Source organism: Puma concolor, chromosome B4 (assembly GCF_028749965.1).
Source record: "Puma concolor isolate L17-30 chromosome B4, mPumCon1.1.hap2, whole genome shotgun sequence".
Classification (NCBI taxonomy): Eukaryota; Metazoa; Chordata; class Mammalia; order Carnivora; family Felidae; genus Puma; species Puma concolor.
This window is the reverse complement of record NC_141673.1, coordinates 141,199,691-141,224,538: the sequence shown is the minus strand read 5'-3', so window position 1 is coordinate 141,224,538 and position 24,848 is coordinate 141,199,691. Positions and strand designations below refer to the sequence as shown.

The 24,848-nt window shown below is 43.6% G+C and overlaps 1 long non-coding RNA gene across 1 annotated transcript; it reads left to right on the top strand.

The window, feature by feature from the left end:
- The first annotated feature begins 1,462 nt into the window (after positions 1-1,462).
- LOC147579566 (uncharacterized) lies at positions 1,463-2,942 on the top strand. The gene is made up of 2 exons (XR_015253195.1): positions 1,463-2,119; positions 2,224-2,942. It is a non-coding gene; the product is annotated as an uncharacterized LOC147579566 (long non-coding RNA).
- The last annotated feature ends 21,906 nt before the right edge of the window (positions 2,943-24,848 follow it).

Below are 24,848 nucleotides of genomic sequence, written 5' to 3'. Positions count from 1 at the left end.
TTGAAGCAGGATCTGAGGAAGGACCCCAGAGGCACACATCTGCACTGCTCTGAAACTCCAGCAAAAGTGCTTTGGAAAAACTCAGGACAGTGTCCGCTGATCCTTTCCCCAGTAGCAGGCCTGATGTAGTCTGACCGGTGATGAAAACCTGAAAGGCATGATTTTTCAAAGATAAGTTCTGCCAGTTCCTGGTGTATCTCCGGTTTCTTTCCCGTTCTGTGAGGTGAGTTTCCAAAATCTGATTCATCATGTCAGCCTCACCTGGAAGTGAAAACCATGGTCTCCAGGTTGTAAACCCCTGTTCAAGAGAGAGAGCATCTATGTGGGATGGAGATCCATTGTCCAGTGAAAGTCTAGACCAGGACCTTAAGTGGTTGCAATTAGAAAATAATAAACAATTTTTAGAGCAGTTTTAGGTTCACAGCAAAATTGAGAGGCAGATACAAATATTTCCCATATAACCCCAGCACCCCTGGTCAACGTCCCCCACCTGATGATACATTTGTTACAATCCATGAACCTACAATATCACGTCATTATCACCCAAAGTCCATAGTTGACATTAGAGCTCACACCTGCTGTACATTCTATGGGTTTGGACAAGTGTATAATGACAGTATCCATTGTTACAAGATCACACACAGCAGTGTCACTGCCTTGAGAGTCTCATCCCGGCGCCTGATAGTCACTGATCTTTTGACTTTTTATTGTCTCCAAAGTTGTCTTTCCCAGGATGTCCTGTGGTAGGAATCCTACAGTATGGAGCCTTTTCAGATTGGACTCTTTCACTTAGTAATAAGTATTTAAGCTTCCTCCATGTCTTGGCTTGAGAGCTCATTTCTTTTTGAATAATCATTGGATGGACCACAGTTCACTTATCCATCACCTACTGAAAGACCTCTCGGTTGCATCCAAATTTTGGCAGTTATGAGTAAAGCTGCCGTAAAATCCCCGTGCAGGTGTTTGTGTGCACATCAGTGTAGAGCTCCTTTCGTGCACACTAAGGGGAGTGATTGCCAGACCGTATGCCAAGAGTATGTCTCGCGAGAAACCACCAAACTGTTCCCAGGTGCTGTGCCATCTTGTGTTCCCACCGGCTCTGAGCATCCTCGTTGCTTCACGTCCTCATCAGCACGTGGTGGTTTTAGTTTCCCAGACTTGGGACGTCGTCATACGTGTGTGGTGATATCAGTCATTTTATTTTGCATTTCCCCGACGACATGTGACGGAGAGCGTCTTTTCATGTGCTTACTTGCCACGTGAATGCCATCTTTGGTGGGGTGCCCTTTAGGTCTTTGGCCCATTTGTTAATCTGGTTGTTTGTGTTCTCACGGTTGAGTTGTAAGTCTGTGTGTGTGTGTGTCTGTATTTGGATGGTAGTCCTTTACCAGACGTGTCTTGTGCAAGTGTTTTCTCCTAGTCTGTGTCTTGTCTCATTCTCTCGACCGTGTCTTTGGCAGAACAGAAGGTTTTCATTTTAATGATGTCCAGCCTGTCCATTCTCTCTCATGGATTGCACCTTTGGTGTTGGATCTAAAATGTCATCATCCAAGCTGAGGTCCCCTGGACTTCCTTCTACATTCCAGGAGTTTTATAGTTTTGCATTTTACGTTTGGGTCTGCCATCCATCTTGAGTTAATTCTCGTGAAGGCTGGAAGGTCCGGGTCTAGACTCATTTCTTTGCATGTGGACACCCAGTTGTTCCTGTGCCCTTTGTGGAAAAGACTGTGCTCTGATGTACTGCCTTTGCTTTTTTGTCAAAGACTAGTCACCTGTATTTATGAGGGTCTATTCTGTTCCAGTATTATGTTTGTCCTTTCATAAATACCACCCTGTCTCGATTACCGTGGCTTTATACGAAGTCTTAAATGTTCATTATTCTTTAACAGTAATACAGTTCTGTGACTAGTAGTTTTAAAGCCCTGAAGTACCTTTCTTCTAAATAATTTAAATGGTTTCCCTTGTTGTTCTTGTGTTTGTGTTCTCCTTGAGGAAGCTGAAATACTGAGTCTCTCCTGTGTGTCGCTGGTGCCGGGGGCAGGATTAAATACGTGTCACAGCCTAATCACTGGAGACCAGGTCCCTGACGGGAGGTTGTAGGAAACATGATGTGACCCAGGTCCATAAAAGTCTGTGCGTTAAGTTCTTACAAAGGCCATGGTATTTGCTTTACTTGATGGAGTGATGGACGCTGTGAATGTGAAATGGAATTTTATTTCTCAGCAGCGTGAGGGGCCAGGAGAGGCTGTCAGATGGATGTGGCTCAAGTGAAACGAAGCCAGGGGCGTGAAGCCGGGCGCCCAGTACAAGAGCCAGACGTTCCAACGAAACTCCAAGCAGACACATCTCACTCCCAGATTTCCTCCTATTATTTACATAAGTGCTGCGCTTTGACAGATGCTTTGTCATCCCATAACCCTATATGGTATTTTAGGTAAATGGCATGAAAAATCGATTTTTAACCCAAAAAAAAAAAGAGAAACTTCCTCCATGCTTTTATCAGTGATGAAACCCCCCCCCAAAATCTAATATTCTTTTCCTTTAGAAAAAGATTTATTCACCTGCTACCCTTTCTGAACTTCTAAAACGTGAAGTGACAAATACAAGTCTAATAAAGTATCCTGGTTCTGATGAGCAAGACAGTAGAACTTGATAGAAAATCCTGAATGGGAAGCACAGTAGCAGAACCACTCAGCCAGAAACTCAAACCTGCCAAAACGCTTTGTGAAGGAAGGTAGAGAAGCAGTCTTCAGAAGGGGTCTGAACAGTCAGAGGCCGTTCTGCTCTGCAGAAATGCAAGAAAGACAGATTATATTCTCACGCTTGGATGTGCCCAACTTCTGCCCAGAGCACCGCTGAGCTATGTGTTGTTTGTAGGCTGACTCCCCCCACTTAGTTTTAAAGGTGATCGTATTTTAAATACAAGTACAATTCATGCAAAACCATTGTTGATGTGAGTACCTCTTGCACATTCATCCCCGGGGTCTCGAAAAGCCAGGAAAAAAAATCTGTGTATTTGAAGACAGAGTCATCCCTCTTTTCAACACATTCTTCCACTTGTTTCGTGTGTCAGAGCTGTCTCCCTCCTTCTGTAGAAGGAGAAGAAATGCTAATTTGTGTACCTCAATCAAAGATCGTTCCTCCCAAGCACATTTGCCAACTGGACCTGAAAGATACCGTGAACCAAGTGACTCATGGTGACAATTATCAGGCTGGCATTTCACGCCAGGCCCCTTAGGAGACCTTCTGCTTCAGGGATCAGCCTCGTGTGTATAGTTCTGGGCAGGGACGAAAACCCACTCTTTCTATCGCCAAAAACACCTTCTGAGCTTTTCCACGTGCTTCCTGAAAGTGACCCTTTAACGCACGATTTGTTTACCACCTTTGTTCTGGAGGCTTCCAGGCATATCCACGGCCCTGCCGGCATGAACCAGGGTTGGCTGGAAACTCCTCATCAGCTTCCGACAGTGCAGAATTTCAGGTGCGGGCATACCGTGATCCATTCTTTGTGAAGAGTGTCCTTTCAGTTTCTGGTCAAGAAGTGACCTAAACGTTTCTGGAAGGCAAATTGCAGAATTCGGACATAGCACATGTCACAAATACTCCCAGATAGAACCGCCTCTGGCCCCAGTGAGCTGCAGGAGAAGCTCCTTCCGGAGCCTGGCTCCTGGTCTACAGCTGCCTCACCCACAGGGCTCTGTCCCCCATCCCCCCCAACCCTCGCACCCGGGGGGACACACTGTCGCATCACACTGCTTCCAGATGTCTTTCGGCTTTACTGCCTTGCGTCCGGTGAATCGGAAGTGTTTGAGACGAATCTAAGTCAAGTGGTTTCTGAGAATGTGAAGTCATGGTGCTCTCTGATGCTTCTTCACAGTCCATTTGCCTTTTCACGGAAGGACAGGTGGCTGTAGGTGAGTGTCTTCCCACTGGTCTTGACCTCATCCTCCATGTGACATAGACCCTGTTCCCCCGTCAGCCGCTGAGACCGGCAGGTGACCCCTCTACGCCCTTCCCTAGCTTTGTCTTTCCATCTGGTTATTAGTGACTTTTCCAGTTGTCAGCATCATCCTCCAACAGCAGTCCCGTGACATCCGTCCCATCTCCCCCCTACCCCCCCCACCCACCCACCGAGCTTCCCCCACTGGGCATGGCTGCTGGCAGGTTGACACAGAGCTGCTTCTCCAAACTTGTGTTTGTGCGGCTTCACTCTGTAGGGCAGCGCAAACAGCCCCTGCCTCCCTGTCGTCTTGCGCTTGGCTCCTCAGATAAAAGACCTCATTTCACGGAGTTGTTCCTTGCTACCTATGCCAAAACATTACAGTATGAAAAACTTGCAAGTGCACTTGAAAATGGTAGAATGAAAGCAGCCACCCAAACCTACCACATGCGATCGTTCCTCAAATGATGAACTTTTGGTGGAAAGCAGAAATGGAGATGTGCCAGACCACATGACATGTAACTATCTGTGAGCCAATACACGCAGAGGGAGGCCAAGTTCAGAGAAGCAAAGTTTACCCAACGACAAGCCAGCTAGTTAGTGACCGCTTCTCTTAGTATGTTGACCAGTTGTTGAATCGTGCTCAGAGACTGCAAGTTGAATGAAACCACGGCCAGATCCTGCTGATGGCATTATGATTACAAATTCAACACGCGTCTCTAGCCAAGTTGTGAACCTCACCTCCCAAGCTGGATTTACCCTTCCTCACTTTATTTTCTCCCCTGACACACGCTCAGTGGGGTTTTCGGGCTTGGAGGTGCCCCCAGCCCTGGGATAGCATTTCCCTCTCTTTCCAGGCAGTTAAGACCGACCACTTTTGAGAACAGGTTGCTCATGGCTGTCTTGTCAGCTCTGCGGGAAGCAGGGTGGAAAGCGAGTCCGAGGAGCCTGTCCCAGTTCAGACGTTCGTGGAGCGTTTGAGTTTTGTCGGCTCATTGCAGCAACAGTGGCACCCAGTAGGTGCACTGTACTTGCAAAGGGAGCAGACCAGTAGGGCAACGCTCCTATGGCCAAGCAGTTCAGAGCTTTCCTTCATGACTAGCCTGGCAAAATAGGAATGATGAAAGAAATGGAATTGTCTCATTGGAGTTAGCTTTCCTAAGATGACTGTGTTAAACGTGAGGTTCAGGAAGGAAGGGTTGGAAAGACTCACGAGTGGAAAATAAATGGAGGATCCAGCTCCACTTTGCACAGTCTGGAGATAAAGATGCTGACTAGTGAGGGGTCCCAGGACAGACCTGGACACTGACCCCGGTCCCCGAATCCTAATCGACTTCATGGTCGTCTTACCTATAAACAGGCAGGGACCTTGGCTAAGAAAGGGACGTCTGAGCTAAGATTTGATCATGGGAAGGATTCAAAGCAGAAGATTATAAAGCATTAAAAAGCAAAATCATGGGGCACCTGGGTGGCTCAGTCGGTTAAGCAGCTGACTTCGGCTCAGGTCATGATCTCGTGGTCCTGAGTTTGAGCCCTGCGTCGGGCTCTGACAGCTCAGAGCCTGGAGCCTGTTTCAGATTCTGTGTCTCCCTCTCTCTGACCCTCCCCCATTCATGCTGTCTCTGTCTCAAAAATAAATTTTTTTTTTTTTAAAGCAAAAGCATGGCTCTTGAGAGTAAGTGGTGAGTAAGTCCATGCAGGTCGGACAGCAGCAGAGGTGGGAGGGGGTCTCTGAAGACTTCTGGGCAGGAACAGCCCGCTTTGCCAGGCTCAAAACCACCCCCCAACCTCAGAGGCTTGTCCCAAATCACCTGCAAGGCTCCCCGGGATCATGTGTGGTTCTCAGCTCTGCCAAGGCTGCCACTCTGTCCCTGAGCCTTCTCCTCCTAGAACCCAGGTGGAAGCATCCTTTACCTGGAACACAATTTTCATGAGGAAGAGACTTTCTTTCACAAGGGCAACAAGTCAAGACAAACCCAACAAAACATATTTTGAGCTTCTGCTCAGGAACGGAGACTGTCACAGAGACTTCTGGCAGGTCCCAGCGCTGCCTGACCACAAGGGAGTGCGTTCCACTGTGGCCACACGACAGGACGCGGGGGCCTCTCCCCGGGACGGGAACAACGGCGCCAGCCAAAGCTGCTCTAGCCCGAAAACTCATTAAATACCTATCTTCCTCTTTTGCTTTTAGTTAATGTTTTCTCCGGTCAGACTGATGAAATATTAGGAGGGGCTGATATTTGTCATGTCCTTTTTGTCATCCATGGTGTCAGGTCATGGTGCTCGGGAAGAAAAAATGTAGCTGAACCAGGTTCTGTAGGTTTGTTTCTGAAACTACGCTATTTGCAGAAAAAATTCTCCGAGTGAACTTCTGTCACGTTACTGGCAATTTGGAAATGAAGTTCTCAAAAGACAGCTTGACTTTCCCACCGCCAACTCGGTTTTTCCACACCCCCAGAAATAACACACACCTGTGATGTCCACCTTTCCTGCTGCGTGCTTGCTACATGGAGATCGGCGGACACTGAGCTGTGTCTTTCTGACAGATTTAAAATCTCTCTGACTTTAAACACAGTTTAAGCAGGGGTTGACTCACACATGACTGGATTCACAATTAGAGCAGAAAAATCTGAAGTCCAAGTTTACAAATTCTTTTTGGAGCATATGAGACCAGAAAAAAAAGGGGGGGGCGGGGTCTTTGACAAGCGCCTGGCATCTTCCTCAGAGTTTCATCTCTGCAAATGCTTTCATATGTCAAGAGACTCAGAGGCTTGACAAGCACGACTCTCACCGGTAACCTAGGAAACAGAAGCAACACTAGCCTTTTTGGCAATCACTGAAAATGGATTTACATCAAAAATGTAAAGACTTCTCCTCTTGTGTAAGCAATTATACTAATTAGATTGAAAAATCCTGACATTTCCAATTAGCATTTACTACTAAATGTATATCTGCAAATACAACAGAGGGTAAATAGCGATCTGCGAGACCAGAATAAATTGCACACTACCATGCCACGGGCATGGAATTAGTGCAATGTGTTAACACTATTATCCAACTTGTACTATTTTCGAATCGAGACCATCATTTGTAAATTGTAAGTGGTGGTACAAAGGGAAGTGAAATGTCTGAAAGTGAAATATGTCAAGTTGGGCTCAAAGCAATTGACGGGGCGGGGGGGAAGGTTTTCTTTCCACTAATAAGCCTGCAGAAGATCACAGAACATGCTAAGTCCCGTCGACTGTTCACTCCTGAGGGGTATTTCTCAGGTTTTGTCACCAGTCCCACTCCTGTGTGCCGTGACACAGGAGGCTCAGGGAAGTTGCTGCGGCCTTACAGCAATCACAACCAAGAAGAATGGAAATGTGGCTCACTCCGGACTTAGGGGGAACCTACATTCAGATTGCGCTGTGGCGTTCCTCACGGGTCATACGAATGTTCCGTTGGGCTTTCTTTGTGCTGTTTGTGCTCTCACTCTGCGATTTCCCTTTCTGGTTCTGCTCCTAGAGATACACCTCATACCACAATCAGGCAGAGCTCTCCAACAGCCCTTTCCCTGCAGCCCCTTCCCTGTCATTTGCCCACGACCTTCCCCAGAGTTATTTTGGGTTCCTCCAGCTAAATGTGGCATTTGGATACCCTTCCGTGGATGGTTGATTCTCTATGTGTTTCCCTTAACTTACAAAGTCCCGAGGAACCACACCTGAATCTAAGCTCACCTGCCCTCACCTACAACATGGTTTCCAGTCATAGAGGAAAAAAAAAAAAAAAAATCAGTGAAACTACATTTTTAAAAACTCTGGCTTCCAAAACTGTTCTCAAAAATAATCAGACATTTGCTATGGTGAAGACTATGTTCATTCCTGCAAAAGGGCAACTTGAACATGGGTTTTGTTAAACATCTTTATTTTTTTCTCTTTAATTTTTGTTCATTTGGAAAGAGAACGAGTGAGCACAGAGAGAATCCCAAGCAGGCTCTGCAGGAACCTGAGATCATACCCTGAGCCAAAATCAAGATTTGGACACTCAGCTGACTGAGCCCCCCAGGTACCTCAAACATCTTAATTTTTGAACCTAACACCCCGTAGTGGTAAGTGTCCCAATGTCTGCAAGACCATTGCAGTTGCCCTGCTGTTCGTATACACTAGTCTTGGTCTGCTTAGAGGGTGTAGATAATTTTCTTCTGGGGAGCAAATCTTGTCCTTCATTTGTATCCCCGACTTTGAGACTTTGTCCCACCCTCACCTCCAGCAAGTACCCCACACCAGGCACAAGCACACACGTGTGCACAGACTCTTCTCAGACACCCTCACACAGCATGTTTGTCAGGTGTGACTACGTTAAGTTGCAGTGATAACACCGGATCGCCAAGGGCTGATAGAACTAAGGCACGTGCCTCGCTCACAGATGCGTCAGTGGCCCGTGGTCCTTTGCTCCATGCCACACGGTCTTTCAAGGACCCAGGCTCACCGATGTTCCACTTCCTTTCTGCACCTGGGTGCTCATGAAGTGGGAAGAGAAGGCTGGAGGGTCAGGAAAATACACGTTGCTCTAACTGGAGTTCATTGGCTGAAACTAGTCGGAGTCCACCCAGCTCCGGGAGAACTAGGGTCATGGGGAAGTTGATAGAGTGTCAGATGGACAGCTGACGGGCCGCTCATGCTTATAGCTTCCTACCAAGAGTGTGAGAAGTATCACCAGGAGAAATAAGCAAGCTGGGATGGAAGTCAAAAGAATCTGCTTACAATCCCAAATACCAGAGTTAAAATGGATGAATGAGGGGTGGGGGGGAGAAGAAAAACCACTTCATTCTTATGTGACCCGATCTCTTCAGGTGTTCAGACTAATGGGGTGAGACGAGATCTTATGCAAGTTTGCCATGAGTCTGTGCACCTTCCGCCTGATTCAGATTCTGTGGCCACCAGGATAGGCTTAGATGTGCTGCACTGGACGCTCTAAAACCTCACCGTCTCCGAGCACAGCACTGATTTCTCCCTCATTTCTCGAGTCCGTCACAGATGCCATCCGCAGCAGTGCTGGTCGCCCTCAGAGGGGGAAGAGAGTGTGGAAGATCGTGCACCTGCTCTGACGTTGTCCAGCTCTGCTCATACCTTCAGGATAAGACCAGGCACTTGACTACATCTACTCTGCCAGAGTACAGACGTGCTCTCTCACCACGGGCCCGGGAGAAACTCGGCCATGGTTGGACTTTTCCTCAAGAGACCTAAGAAAACCTGATCTGTAGAGCCCCTGGGATGACAGCAGCGTGTTCACATGAGTATTTGTGAATCCCAATATTCTCCTGCATGGACGGGACCAGAAACATCAGACCACAACTCTGTCCTCAGCACGGTGCCCACCCGAGGGACACCACTTTGGTTTTCTGTGAATGAAGTACAAGAAAAAATCAGATGGAGCATCGCTTCTCTGTTAATAGCCTCCAGATGTTTGTTTTATACTCTCTTGAAAAAAACAAAAACAAGAGTGTTTCTCGTAGAAGCCCTTCCAGGTCCCTTGAGCCTGCCCTGGCAATTTTCCAAAGTTCACTTGAAACACTTGCTTTTTCCTAATTGCGATACACCTTCAAAACCACCTTCCTGTGTAACCCCGCTCTCACCTTTCTGCTTTGTCGTTTCTTCTTTCTCGAGGGTCATTTTTAGGAGATGTGGGATACATTGACGTAAACTGACAAATTTCCATGAGGGAAAGACAGAAGAGAATGATTAGGGAGGAATGATTGTGGCAAAGGCCATTTAGAGGGATTGAGGTGGCTTTCTTAGCACTCAGGACAACTGAATGAATTGTCTTCTGTGACAAAAATACAATATGAAGAAAGATTATGCACATTAAGGGGGTATATATGGATAAATTGTGCAAAATGATGAGCTGTGTTTTAAAACTCAATTTTGGTCTTTAGTTTTTAATTCCCAAATTTCTTCAGTAAAAGATGGCCAAGACATAAGTATAGGGAGTGTTTATTAGGTTTTAAATGTTTTTTCTCTTGTATTTTTGCAGAAGAAAGAAATCGATATGCACAAGATGAAGGGACAATCACGTATAACTGTCAAATTCTCATTTTCCATATTCCTGAAAAGTAACTTTCTGTCACATGAGTTACATACACAAATACACTCCTGGCAGGAAGTCTGACCGGGAGGAGTTTTTGATGACAGGATTTACAAAAGAAATGACATATTGAGGGTGAATGATTATAATAATGAATAATTATGTAATTTTAAATTAAAATGATAGGGGGAAAAAACTGGCTGCCCCCTTCAGAATAATATATTTGTTTCCGTAAGGGTCTTGGCATTTATTGTTTTGTTGATCACAAAACTAATCTGCTTGTTTACTTAAAAAAAATTGGACACAACACACCCTATATTAGAAGATTTCATTAAACAGATTGTAAATCTTTACTCCTGAGCTGCCAAACACTAGATTTTTTTTTCAGGAACCAGAAGTGTATGTAGGGAGGGGTTTTTGCTTTGTCACTTAAATACCACCAAGAGAATACTTTTCTCTGGGCTTGAGGGAGAATGCAGACCACGGAGGCCACACGGAGGCCCCCCTCGGATGCACCACGGGAGTTGGTAGCGTGTCACAGACTGAGAACCCTGTGTTTTCGCGGTCGCAGTCACGGTGAAGGGCACTAAACGTGCTGCCATGAGGTGGGTGGGGCGGGGAGAGACCCTCGACCTCCAGAAATGCTTCTCCCAGCATCTGGTCCTGTAACTTCATTCACAGGTCAGTTAACATCTGTTCAGGGTCACCGAGATCTCCCAGATGTTGACACATTGTCGCTAATACCCTTTATGCTCTTGTTGGAAAGACTTTAAATATTGAGAAGCTGACAAGCACTCAAATTTTAAAATTTCATCACTGGACACTAATAATTTTATTATTGGAGTGACAGATTCATTTTGCTCTTTTTTGGGGAAAAAAAAAAATGTCTGCAAAATAGCCAAGCCTGAGTAACTATAGCTCTGTAGGGGTTGAAGTCAAATGGAGCTCGGTGAAAAAAATCTCTGCCCATCTGGCCCCAGGTTCAAGTACACACTGCTTTTCTCAAGACCATCTCACTCTGGCATGCAGCAAGTCTTTATGCAAACATCCCATTTCATGCCATAGAATATTTGGAAAGATGTGTGTTAGGGCTGGCATTTAACAAAATAAGTAATTTTACTGCTCTTACAAGAACAACCTTAACTGATACTGTCATTCTTTAATCGTGGGTGCATTGCACTGAGTGATGCTATCGTAAAGCATCTGATCTGCTAAGGCACCAAGAGTTCACCCGCCAGTTTCTTTTTGGACCGGAGGTACAAGTGTCAATAATTCTACGATGGGGCAGATGATATAATTGTCATGACAATAGTTTTGGTGTCTCAGAACCCCTCAGAGAGTTGTCAGGAAACCCCAGACCACACTTTGAGAAACCTGGTTCAAATATTTACATTCAAAAAGAAGATCTAATGAAACCCAATACGATTACCTTCCACATAACGGTGCTATAAAATGAAGATTAAGCCCAAAGTAAGTAGGAGAGATAATAACAAAATTGGAAAACATTGAAACAGGAAACATAAAATCAAGGAAACGTAAACTCAAATGTTGAACAAACTTCATAAAATGAGAAACTTTCAGTTACATTGAAAAGATTAAGAAAAAAATTGCCATGATCACGAATGGAAGAGGAATCCTCAATAAAGGCATTAAAGACTTGGAAAAAGACTGAGGGAATATTTAAGACCGTTTTCTTTCTATAAATTTGACAGTTGAGATGCAGCCAGCTCTCTTGCATGATATAAATTAATAAAAGTGGATGATAAATACAAAACTTGATCAGTCCCAAGTCAATTACAAAAACTGAATTCATCATTAAAATTTTCCCACAAGTAAAATCTCATATTGATTTCCTGCTAAATTGTACATTAAAAAAAAAAAAAAACCCTTTCAGAAAAAAAGCGGAAGGGATACTTCCTAATTCGTTTTATGAGCTTGGTGTTATCCTGACTCCATAGGACAAAGACAACACACAAAGGAAGGATAAACATCCCCTGTGAGTCCAAACAGCATTCCCCCTCACAAAACCTTCATTGATAGAATCCAGCTACACATAAATAGAAAGGTGTATTATAACCAAGTGGGAGAAATACTAGAAATGTAAAATTGCTTTGACATTTTAAAATCAATATAATTAGTTCACTCTATTAAGAGAATAAATACAAATCATTTAATCATCTCAACAGAAGCAATTTTATAAGATTCAACAGCCATTCTTAAAAAATGGGGAAAGGTAGAGAATGTCCTCAGCATGATAAAAATCTTGTATGAAAACCCCACAGTTTACAGAGTGAAAGATTACATGCTTTCCCATTAAGATCGGGACCCAGACAGTCCTATCTACTCATTATATCTGCTCGATATTGCTCTGGATGGGCCAGCCTATGACCTGCAGAGAGAAAGAGAAGTCCTATAGATTGGACATGAAAAATAAAGATTTCTTTATTTACAAGTTATATGATTATTGGCCACAGAAAATTAAAAGTAACAAAAAGTTGCCAAAATAACAAGTGAATTTACTGTGACACAATACCCAACATACGCAAACCAATTATTTATAAATATTATCAAAACCATTTGGAAAATTTGTATCTGCTTGCAATAGTATCTATGCACATAAAATACTTCACAGTTAATTCAAAACATGTATAAGACCTATGTTCTGATAATTACAAAACCTTGCTGAAATTTTTTTAATTTAAAAATTGGAAAGACAGACCATGTTCATGGATTAACGGCCTCAGTACTGCCTAGATATCAGTTCTCCCTAAACTGATCTATAAATCCAATGTAATATCAAAAAATCTCAGAATACTTTGATAGAAACTGAGAAGCCTATTATAAAATCCATATGAATCTGCAAAAAACCTAGAATAACCAATACAACTTTGAAAGATATGAACACAATTGAAAGAATTACAATTCCTAATTTCAAGAGTCACTACAAAACTCTATTAAGATTGTAAAGGGCATAAATTTAGGTCATCAGATGAATCGAGTAGAATAAAGTCCAGAAATAAACCCAAACATAGTCAACTGATTACTTACAAAGATGTGGGAGTAACCTAGTGGGGAAAAATGTTTTGACAAATTGTGTAGAAACAATTGGATAGCGAAATGAAAAATAAAGTGAGCCCAACCTGTGGTTTGTATTATACAGATGCATGATTCATTTTAAAATGTTATATATTGAGCTTCATCAAAATAAAAACTGTTCTCTGAAGGATAATATCAAGTAACTGAAAAGGCAAACCACGTATAGGGAGATCATGTCTGCAAAGACATGTATCTGATAAAGGATTTTTGTTCAGAATGCACACAACACAGGGATGATTCGCAAAAATGATATACAGAAGCCCAATAAGCAGGAAAAGATACTCAACATCTTTAACCCTGTTAGCACAGATCAAAATGTCGGTGGGATGCCGCTGTACACTGTGGGGTTGACACACATTGCCGGAGGGAAGGTGAAAAGATCAGACACCTTGGAACACAGTGTGGTGGTTTCTTACGATATTCCATATGTATTTGACGTATGAACCAGCAATTGGACTTCTAGACACTTGCCCAATAAAAATGAAAATATTGGTCTACTTAGACACTCTTTTTATTAATGTTTATGGAAGCTTTATCATAATAGCCAAAAATGTAAACAACCCAAATATCCAGCAGTGTAGTAGGGGTTAAAAACAAATGAGATCTAGTCAGGTCACGGAAGACCATTTAGCAATAAAAAAGAATGAGTTACACATCACATAGTTACATGGAGTTCTAGAAGAAACCATTCTAATTTACAGTGACAAATCTCATCAGTAAATTGTCTGAGGCCTTGGGTAGGGATGATTGGCTGCACAAAATCACAAGGGAATGTTTGGGCTGGGCCCCGAGGCAAATGGTCTGAACCTTGATTGTGGCCATGGTATCCTGAGTATATTTGTCAAAACTCATCATTTGTTAAAACAGGTGCCTTTTGTTGGAGGTAAGTTATGCATCAAAACATTTACTTATAGGAGATTGAAAATTTATAAGGTGCTGTGGCAACTGCCAGGAAAAAAAAAATTTATGACATACGTTAATAGACATTCCAGTTGGATTAAAGGCAAAAGAAGTAGTTCAAGAATGTTCTTACAAGGACATGTAAGGGACAAGATGGACAATCTCAGGGTGCGGAACTTTCAGACCAAGACTGGAGACACAGAAGAAATACCAGAAAAGGTGGACATATTCATAGAAAAACTGTAACCTGTTGGGTTAGCAAAATGTATCCTCAACAAAGCAGAAACGTGATAGATTTGGGAGCGATCTTTATGAAATGAAGTCAAGCCTGTAGTTAACAATATGTCTTGTTTACCTAAAGCTTAGAAGAGTAGAATTTGTGTTGTGTTCTTACCACACACACACACCCTGAAAGGACAGGAGACACGTCTGGAAGTGATGGATATGTTTATTACCTTGATTGTGCTGATGGCTTCACAAATGTGTGCATATGTACAAATGCATCAAACTGTACACGTTAAATATGTGTCGTTTGGCATATCAGTTACACCTTAGTTAACCAAATGTGAAATTTAAAAGTAAATTTGACACCTACAAAAAAATCATCAAGCAAGTCCAAATAAATGGCTGTCGAATGTGTGAAAACATGTTCAAGTTCATTGGTAGGGAAATAAATGCTCTTAAATTTTTAGTAATTTTTTTGTCCATCTGGCCCAAGTTAAAACAACAATTCCCATTGTTGGTTGGGGTCACTGAGATGTGCACTTCAGGCAACAAAGGTAGAAGTTGGAACGAGCACATGTGGACGTTCTAACAGATCTATAGAAAATGCACACGCCTTTGACCTGACAGTCCCACTCTGCTGCAATCATGCCTGCATGACTCATCAGTGACCATGTGTGATTAGCACACTCCATTCAGCTCTGAACCTAGTCATCAATGAGGATCAGCCATGAGGTCTCAGCGGTGGCAGCTGTCACCTCCAGCAAGGGGAGGTCCTTGTCACCAGCTTTGTGGAAAGTAGCAGACGTCGTCATCATAGAAGCAGCCCAGCTTTTTAGTCACGTTTACTTTGTTCCTAAATTCCACTTCCCCACTGCCCCGCACTCACTAACCTGCTAGAGCAAATTCCCATCAACAGCGGTGGGTTGAACACATTACGGAGCTTTCATAGGATAAAATAGTTTGCAGTCACTGAAAGGAATGGATTAGACCTATTAAAATTTCCTAGAATTCCTCCTTCAGGACAGCGTTAAGAAAGCAGATGCAGAGGGGCTCAGTCGGTTAAGCGTCCGACTTCAGCTCAGGTCACGATCTCACGGTCCGTGAGTTTGAGCCCCGCGTCGGGCTCTGTGCTGACAGCTCAGAGCCTGGAGCCTGTTTCAGATTCTGTGTCTCCCTCTCTCTCTGACCCTCCCCCATTCGTGCTCTGTCTCAAAAATGTTTTAAAAAAAAAGGATGCAGAAAAGTGTATAAAATAGGAAAGTTCATAAAACAAAAACCGCGGATGTATGCGTGTGTTTATCTGTATTGTTACAAGACTTTACATAATTGTATGAACATAAAGACAATATTGGGAAATACAAATGCTTGGTTATTAGCGTGAGTTAGGGTAATATGTGGGCAAGAAGCAGAGGGGAAGCCCAACCAGAAAAGAAAAATGAAAAATACATAGTTGATATGACTTTGTTTATATAATTAGAAACGTGCATATGTGTCAATTTGTTTATAAAATATGGTAAAAGAATATTACAAACCTGAGGAATGAGGGAGGTGGGGGAGGCGGTCACTTGTTCTGTGCCCATTCCTGCAGACGAACATGGCACCTGGGACCCGAGAGGTGCTCAGCCACCTACAGCAGTCTTTCCTCCTCATGTTCTCTCTAGCCTGTGCCTGGGGGATAGAGAATAATACACAGGTGTGGGGAAAATACAACCAGATTTGACAATAGACACATCCGTCTGAGATTTAGATGGATTCGTAGGCAGATCCTAAGAAAGAACTACAAATAATTTTTGTCACTCAACCCAAAGATGACGTTTATTGGCCCTGTGCATCGGTTACATGGAAGTGAGCTTCTGGGACCCAAGGCGCAAGGACACTCTGATGAGGAAGCTGGTGGCGCCACTCCAGATACAACCGGTCCCGGTGGACCACCACCTACCCACGCTCACTGCTGCCTTTTCCATTTGCTTTAGTCATTGCCATTCTTGGGGCTCAGGGTGGGGAATGGGGAGAGAAGTCCAGGCTGGTGTTTCCTCCCAAGTGTGGTGGACATGGGGACCATCATTCTAGTTCATGGTCCGTGGTGGGAAGCTCAACTCCATGGCCGTTGGGAGCCCCCGGTGAGGCTCCATAACGAGGGCTCGCTGCTTGGATGCCGAGAGGATGGGGGTTTTGGCAGCAGCTGGCAGCTTCCACCACCCTCTCTCCTTCTATCTGTTCAAACTTCCAGCCAACCCCATGGAAGAAGTAGGTCTCGAACCCTAAAAGCAGCAGGATGCCACCCATACATACGAACCCACAGATGTAGTTGAAAATGTGCTGATCTGCTACGCCAGGTGAGGAAACGGGAATAAATCCTCACCATTGTGTACCAGGGTTGAGTGAATGGGGCAACATGAGAAGGTCATGGTTATGTCACAAACTCTAGTGAAAACCAGCCTGTAGAAATCACAAGGCGTCCTTGCAGCTGGGTGATGAAATGCACGCAAGAGGACAAAGCCTGGAGAGCAATGAGGAAAATGCAGTAACTGTGGATTTGGCGCAGTGGCTAGGTTTTCGGCATTTGCTTAAAAGTTGTCCTGTCCTGGGGCGCCTGGGTGGCTCAGTCAGTTGAGCATCCGACTTCGGCTCAGATCATAATCTCACGGTTTGTGAGTTCGAGCCCCGCATCAGGCTCTGTGCTAACAGTTCGGAGCCTGGAGCTTCCTTCAGATTCTGTGTCTCCCTCTCTTTCTGCCCCTCCTCTGATGTCTCTCAACAATAAGTAAACATTAAAAAAAATTAAAAAGTTGTCCTAGTCTTCCTCCCTCCCCCCTCCCTCCCTCCTTTCCTTCTATCTTTCCTTCCCTCCCTCCCTTCCTTGCACATGTGTGTAGGGGAGGGTCCCTCCCAGCAGGAGAAGGCATGCTAGCTTCCCCTAACTTCTGGAGTCTTCCCAATCTCAGACGCTAAATCAACTTTCCACAGTGCACATTTGAATTTGTAAAGAGGTTCCATCCACAAATTTCATGTTGTCACCAATGAAGTAAATATATATTTTCTCTGTACTGTAAGCTGAAGAAATTAGCTACTAAAATTCCCTACATTTAATTAAGCAGCGGTACGTGGTTTCTGAAACCCTCCACAGGAAAAAAGGAAGCAATTCAGAGCAAGTGCTATATGGACTTGGGTTCCAGGCTAACCATGGTGTCTGGTGACCTCATCGTTTGCTGTTTTCTCCCCACACCTTTGGATTATCAGGGAAATGGACTGGTTTGAGTTAAAAATAAGTAAAAAAAAAAAAATGCGAAAGGCTTTACTCATGTGTCAGTTGTTTCTTCAAACTGTGTGCTGCCTTGTGGAAACAAGAGATCGTGTATGACATTTTTCTGTGTTGATTCTTCTGTAAAGCCCACCTGGGCTTATAACAGTATTGTGAGCGCCACTCCAGAGGGCAAGATCATTTGTAAGGACATGTGTCTGGGTTTTAATAAGTGATACGCCTTTTTCGTCAATAGATTAAAAATCTTCCAGAATGCACTTTTACTTTGTAAAATAGGGTGACAAAACTAACTGCATTATTTGGGTTAGTCTTTAAAATGTACTGGGAAGGTGTGCACACGTTGGATATATCTGAAATCCCAAAGCTCTTAAATATTTTTATTATACATTCAATACTATTTTACTTTTCTGTGTGTGCCCTCCAACTGAATAGTTCCTACACTTACAGAGGGCGGGTTGCCTTTCTCAGCCTCTTTATCTTTGTAACATGGACGTGGAAATCGTTAGGGGCTCGGAGGCTCCAGAGGTTTACCAAACAGGTGAGGCCTTGAAGACTGGGCCTCAGTTATTCCGGAGAAGAGGTGTGTAACAGCACAGCACCCCTGTGGTCATCCTGGCACTGAGGAGGAAACAATTTAAATTAGGAAATAATTTGGATGAGTAAAGTAACATCATGTTATGAGGTTCTTGAAGAGCAGAATGTGGAATTCAATTCTATTCTCAAATTCTTTTTTTAATTTTTTGATGTTTGAGAGAGCTCACACAAGCGGGGGGTGGGGGGAGGTGGGAAGAGAGGGAGAGCACAAGAATCCCAAGTAGGCTCCATGCCGTCAGCATAGAGCCCAGCACAGGGCTCAAACACGCAAACTTTTAGATCATGAGTTAAGCCCACCTCAAGAGTCGTACGCTTAACTGCCTGACCACCCAGTCGCCCCTATTCTCAAATTCTTGATGTGCCCTTTGCACCTTCATAAGCAGTATTCAGAAAGTTTCCTCAAAGTGCACGTAACACTGAGCAGAAAGGATTGTAGAAGGTAAGTTGAGATTATTAGCTATATGAGTTAATGCAGCTCTGTAATGTGTAAGGCTGAACTTTCGCCATTGTTTAACAAAGTACAAAAACTGGGAAGAGAGTGGGTAAGTGGCCTGAACCTAAAAACTGCCCCATGAATCTTCACATCCTCTCAGTAACTAACTGCACGCCACACATGACTCGTTAGATGCACCAAACTGATAGGCTTGCGGGCAGTCTGTTTAAGATGTGTTTATTTTAAATGTGAAGTAATTGGCTTTTAGTGTTCAGTATTTTGCACTGTAGATATTTCCATTTGTGTGCCCAATTCCTTAGGGCATTTAGCTACTCTAAGTCACAAAATGTGTGTGTGTGTGTTTTAAAATAGCTTACATCCAATTTATAAACATCAACACAACCCATTAGAGATGATGTTATTTCAAGTTGATTTTCTCTCTTTGCAGTACTTTTCCATCTCTAATTATGCATCTGTTTTGGTTTCTCTAAAGAACCGTTTTGCTCTGAGCTAATTTTATTAGTCAAATTTTATCTGTAGGGGTCTACTTTTTGCACTCCCTCACCTCATCACTCCCTGGGACTTACTACTAGTGCCAGCATCTTGGAATAAACATCAGTTGTGGACCAGACCAGGCGGTAGCTTTGTCTCTCTCTCCCCTTCCCCCCTCCTTCCTACATCCTCTCTTTCTCATTTATTTCATTTTTCTCATCTTATTTTTCCATGCCACTGACAACATCACCATAGTGACAAAAAAGACACATGTTCTCTGGAAACTCAGTGTGCTGCCTGATTAGCATCCGGGACAGAGGCGAGATGCCATGTGATTCCAGGAGATTCTGAGACCTGCTTTATAGCACTTTCCAAAATGAGGCATATTTCAAGAAAAACAACAACATCGTTAATATGTTTTAATTCATGGATGAAAAGGAGGCTCGTGAAGAAAAAGAAAATCTGAACAAACCAGTAATGAGTAAGGGGATTGAGTCAGTGATCCACAATCTCCCAACAGAGAAAAGCCCAGGACCAGATGGTTTCCCTGGTGAATTCTAACAAACATATAAAGAAGAATTAATACCAATGCATCTCAAACTCTTTCAAAAGATAAAGGAGGGACAATCCCAAACCCATCATAGAAGGCTAGCTTTACCCTGATACCAATGCCAGACGAGGACACAAGAAAACCAGCAGCCGATAGTCCTGCTGAACATAAATGCAAAAGTCCTAGCACAATACTAGCAAACTGAATCCCACAGCACAGTAGAAGGATCACACACCAAGATCAAGTGGGATTCATCCCTAGCAGGCAAGGATGATTCAATATCTGCATGTCAATAACTATGATACACTTCATTTACAGAACAGAGAAGAAAAATCATACCTATGATACAGAAAAAAAAAAAAATACAAGAAAATTACTCCAAGCTGAAGGAGTCATCCATGAGTGTGGAAATTGAGAATGCTGAACATTAGAAACATCTGCTTTTCCAGATTCATGGGGTAGTTTTTAGGTTCACGGATGGAGGTGGGGGAAACCTTATCCAGTGGGGTATTGTCATGGCCTCAAATCCTCACCCTTACCAGGGTCCGTGGTATTTTCCATTTGACTTTGCAGTTCCTCCCGCTAAAGGGGTTGAATGTATTTTCCTTCTTAATTTTCGTCATGGCTATGTGAGTTGCTATGGCTGGTCAAGCCCTGGTGAGTGTGAGGCATGTCTTATGACTTGAAGAACACCTGTGCGATTGCACTTGCTACTGTGTGCCCCTCCAGGTGCATTAAGGCACCCGTCCGGTGTGGGTTTGGGGTTGGGTAGAGAGTCACCAGGAGGATAGAGCAGAGCCATGTAGCCAAGCAGAGGCTACAGGATCTTTCCCTCAACGTTCAAAACCATGAGGATAATGATTGCCCTTTTAATCACTGAAGTTCTGGATAGATTTGCTACAGAATGTTTTTGTAGTAATAGCAAACAGAAATCCCTGGGCTCCATCATTATGAGTTTAAAGAATGCTAAGTTTGAAGTGCCCTAAAAGCATCTAGGGGTGGAAAATATCCTTACCAGTGAAAAGGGATAAGGTGTTCACACATAATAATAAATTCTGGACTAGGGAGGACTTTGACCCTCAAATGTACAAGAGCAAATAGTTTCTTCTAGAAGTTTCTGTCAAGCAAACCTATCAAGTTCAAAAGATACACTCGTATTCAGTCATGTAAGGGCTCAGAATATGAGCTCACAAGCTGCCCTTCTGAAAAATAAAAAAAATAACAAAAAATTTGACTTGATCCTGCTAGGTGGAAAAAGAAAACCAATAAAAAAAAAGTGACCTAGAAAAAGTTGTAGAAATAACAAGAATCCAATGAAAGACAACTTTGGTATGAGGGAGTGTGTGGGCCTGAAAGGCAATTGATCTAAAGAAAAAAAGTGTCAACGTTCTCTAAAAAGAATAAGTTCAAAAATAATAATGAAATACAGTCCAAGCAACAGTGATGGTAAGTAAGAACTGCAAAGATAATGGGAATAAACATAAAAGGCATGTCATTAGGGGACCACACAGAGCTCCAGAAACAAACAAAGAACAGGTCATTATGTCTTATAAAACAAAAACAAAAGCAAGATGAATCAGGATTTTGAACAACTTGTGGGAACTTAAGTGGCATCGATTTCATGAAGGAAACCAGACCTCACCAAGCAGCTGCATATCAAACAGGATTCACCTGAAGAGTCAATGTAGTCACTATTGTCTACTGCTTCTTGGAGTTGATCTCGGGTCTTGACAACATGAAAAACATTTTCCTTCTAGATAAATCTCAGCTCCTTTCACTTGCGGTCGCCTGCTCACCAGTGCCCACGTTCCTGTTCCTCCAAGCACACCGCAGCAGAGCCCGCGTGCTGTTCTGCCACCAAGCCTGGCTGTGATCTCCTGTGTCCGCTCAGTGCTCGTCATGTGTGCGTCAAACCCTTCCCGTGACTTGGCTGGTTTGTTCCAGGCTCTCATTGTCACCTTAATCCCCACTGTCCCTGGCATCCAGCCATGCATCATCACATTCGTTACTCAAACACCTCATGCCTCCTACTACCTCAGGACATTTGGACATGTTCATTCCCCTGCTCCCACACCCTACTTTTCTAAACCCTTATTTTTCTCTTTTTAATGGTTTGTTGAGATCTGCTTGACCAAAAAAAATGTATATATTTAAGGTATGCCATGTGATATTTTGCTATCTGTATACACTGGAAAATGATCACCATAATCAAGTTAGGTAACACATCCATCAGCTTCCATGGTTCTCCATGTGTGTAGGTGTGTGTGAGTATGTGTGGTGAGAACACTTAAGATCCACTATCTTAGCCCATTTCACGTGCACAGCACTGTGTTATTAACCCTGGTCTCCATTCTCTGCAGTACCTCCCCGGCACCTATCCATCCTCTACCTGAAACTTGGCACCCTTTGACCAGCATCTCCCCCCAGCCCCTGGCGCCACCATACTGCTCTCTGGTTCTGTGACTTTGACATGTTTAGACTCCACATATAAGTGAGGCCATGCCATATCTCTCCTGTGTCTGAACACAATGCCCTCTACGTCCATTCATGTTATTGCAAATGGCAAGATTTTGCAACTGAACAGTATTCGTGTGTGTGTGTGAGAGAGAGACTTTTCCTTCTCTGTACATTTCCACGTGCCCATGGGCACTCAGGTTGTCCCATGTCTTGGCTACTGTGACTAGTTCTGTGATGAGCATGGGGGGGTGGGGGCAGTGTGTCTTTGAGATCCTGATTCCATTCCTTTGTGCAGACACCCAGAAGTGGGATTGCCGGCCCTATGACTGTGCTCCTTTTAATGTTGTGAGGACCCTCCACACTGTTCCTCACAGGTGTGGCACCACCAATTGCTTTTCCAGACAATTGCTTGTACGTGTGTCCCTGTCCTGCTTTCTTTTGTGGAATTCTTCACCGTTTACAATCCGACACTTCCTATGTCATCGGGATGAAGGTCTGTCTTCCCCGCTAAACTTTTCTGACATAACAGTACATGCCACTTATCGAGACTTATTATGTGCCAATTACTGCTGTTAGAGTAAGAGGGTATCTGCTGTGACAACATAAAAACAGTTACAGCAGACAACTTTTGTTACATAGAGAATGTGGAAGGAAGGCCAAGGATAATAAAGTTCTTGTATTGCACAGTAGAGAGTCCATAGGTACAATCAAAATGTCATAAAAGAAGTGATAGATGCTCACAGTATCATACAAGAGATCAAATACAAATGCTGACAAAATAATAAAATGATTGAAATTGGTGGGAAAGGGAATTTAATTGATTCCTTTTCTATCATAGGTGATGTACAATTGCTATGCCAAGGAATATTGATATTATTTCCAGAAGGGAAGGTAACAACTTCAAAAATAATTTTAAAATGTTAAGTGATTGCTTTTGGGGTATACTGAAGAAACACATTTCCTTTGTGGTGAAAACTTTATTAATAATAGTTTCGAATACTGTAAAGATAATACTGTTCTCATGCTGTTAAGTTATAGCTCAATTTAAGAAATGTTTCTCAAACTTACCTTCTTTATAAAAATGGTATTTTAATTGAAAGGTATGCTTATATTTTATTGGAATTAATGTGTGAATTGGGGAAGAATTTTTATTTTTAAATTTTGTGTCCTACCCTCAAGGAAGACATAACATTTTTCTTTCATTTCTCTTCAGTAAGGTTGTACAACTGTCTTCATATAGGTATTTCCTATAAATCAGGAAGCATATCCCTTAGGTACTTTATCATCCTATTACTAGTGTGGTGATAGAGTTTTGTTTGTTTGTTTGCTTGTTTGTTTGTTTATTTATTTATTTATTTTAGAGAGCGTGCACTCACGTGAGTAGAAGAGGAGCAGAGAGAGAATCCCAAGCAGGCTCCGCAAATGTCAGCACAGAGCCCCGACGTGGGGCTCGAACTCATGAACCGTGGGATCATGACCTGAGCTGAAATCAAGAGGCGGACACTCAACTGAGCCACCCAGGTGCCCCTGGGGTTATAGTTTTAATATATATTTTAACAAGACGTTTCTCATATTTTGTTTGCATGTGTAAAGAGTTATTTCTTAACTTTTTTAAACCTCAGTTTCCTATGAGGAAACAGCAGTTTGCATATGTTTACCTTCATAATGGACAGCTTATTGAATTATATCATTACGGGTAACGTATTTCTGGTTGATTCCTTTGGATCTTTTAGAAAAGCGAAAGTAACTAAGATCAGGATGCTTTTGATGGAAGGACATGTAGCATATTTCCATGTATTGATCGCCTAAGACATATCTGGGGGGCAGGTGTTCTGCGTCTGGCAAAGTTAGGGACGTGTGGATAAGACACAGGACCGGAGCTGAAGGGGCATGCGTGCTAACAGAACTTGAAATCCGTAATTCTGATGCAGCGTGACTGATGCCACAAAGCGGTTTGCAAAGGCTCGTGTGGCACCAATCGAGAATCGTGTCACCTCCTCTGGGAGCACAAGGAAGTGTCACTTAGGACGTGAATACCATGCTTGGAGGTAGTGGGTGGCAGGGCCTGGGGTGCAGGAGAAGCTTCCTTTTATAAACTAGGCATTAAAAATAAATTTAGGAGGATGCTAGCACCGTGTCACAGCTCACAGCCTCAGACACACATCCTTCCACAGAAATTTCGGAAAACAAGCAGAAACTGTCAGAAATAACTTTTTTTTAGAACGCTGAAAAAAAGGCCCAGACTTACAGCAACCCGCTGAATCCAGAATCGAGCAACACAGGGCTTGAGGAGTAGAAACTTGGAAGCTGGGGAGCACGGACTGCGGGCATGGGGCTCCCGCATGTGTCCCCCCAGCCACAGGTGCGCCCTTGTGTGCGTCAGTGCAGGGAGAAGCTACCGCCCTCACGCACGACTGTCGCTGTCATTAGGGTCGCAATTACATCGCCGCCGTGATGCTCAACCCTCGTTCTGGTACCAGCTTCTGGTTACCCGTGCGCGGTTCCATGCCAACTGCTCTACGACACTATTTTACTTAATCTCTGTGATCCCGGGCTTCGGCACGAGATGCTCCTCTTACTTTTAAAAATCATGGCTTTGAAATGCTTTTTGTGAAACGACTGGTGTACTTTCCGGAAGCCCAAGGCAGATCCCTGGCCTGGAAATTACAATCCGTCCGGCAGGTGTCTCTGGCCCTTGGAGGTCTGGAGAGCATCGCTTGAATCCCTCTTTGGTTTCCTGGCCCCAGAGGCGGGGAATCTGCGCCTTAGGCGAGGATGGGGTCCTCACAGCAAATGGAGGCCGTCGGGGTCGGTTTTATCAGGCACTTACTTT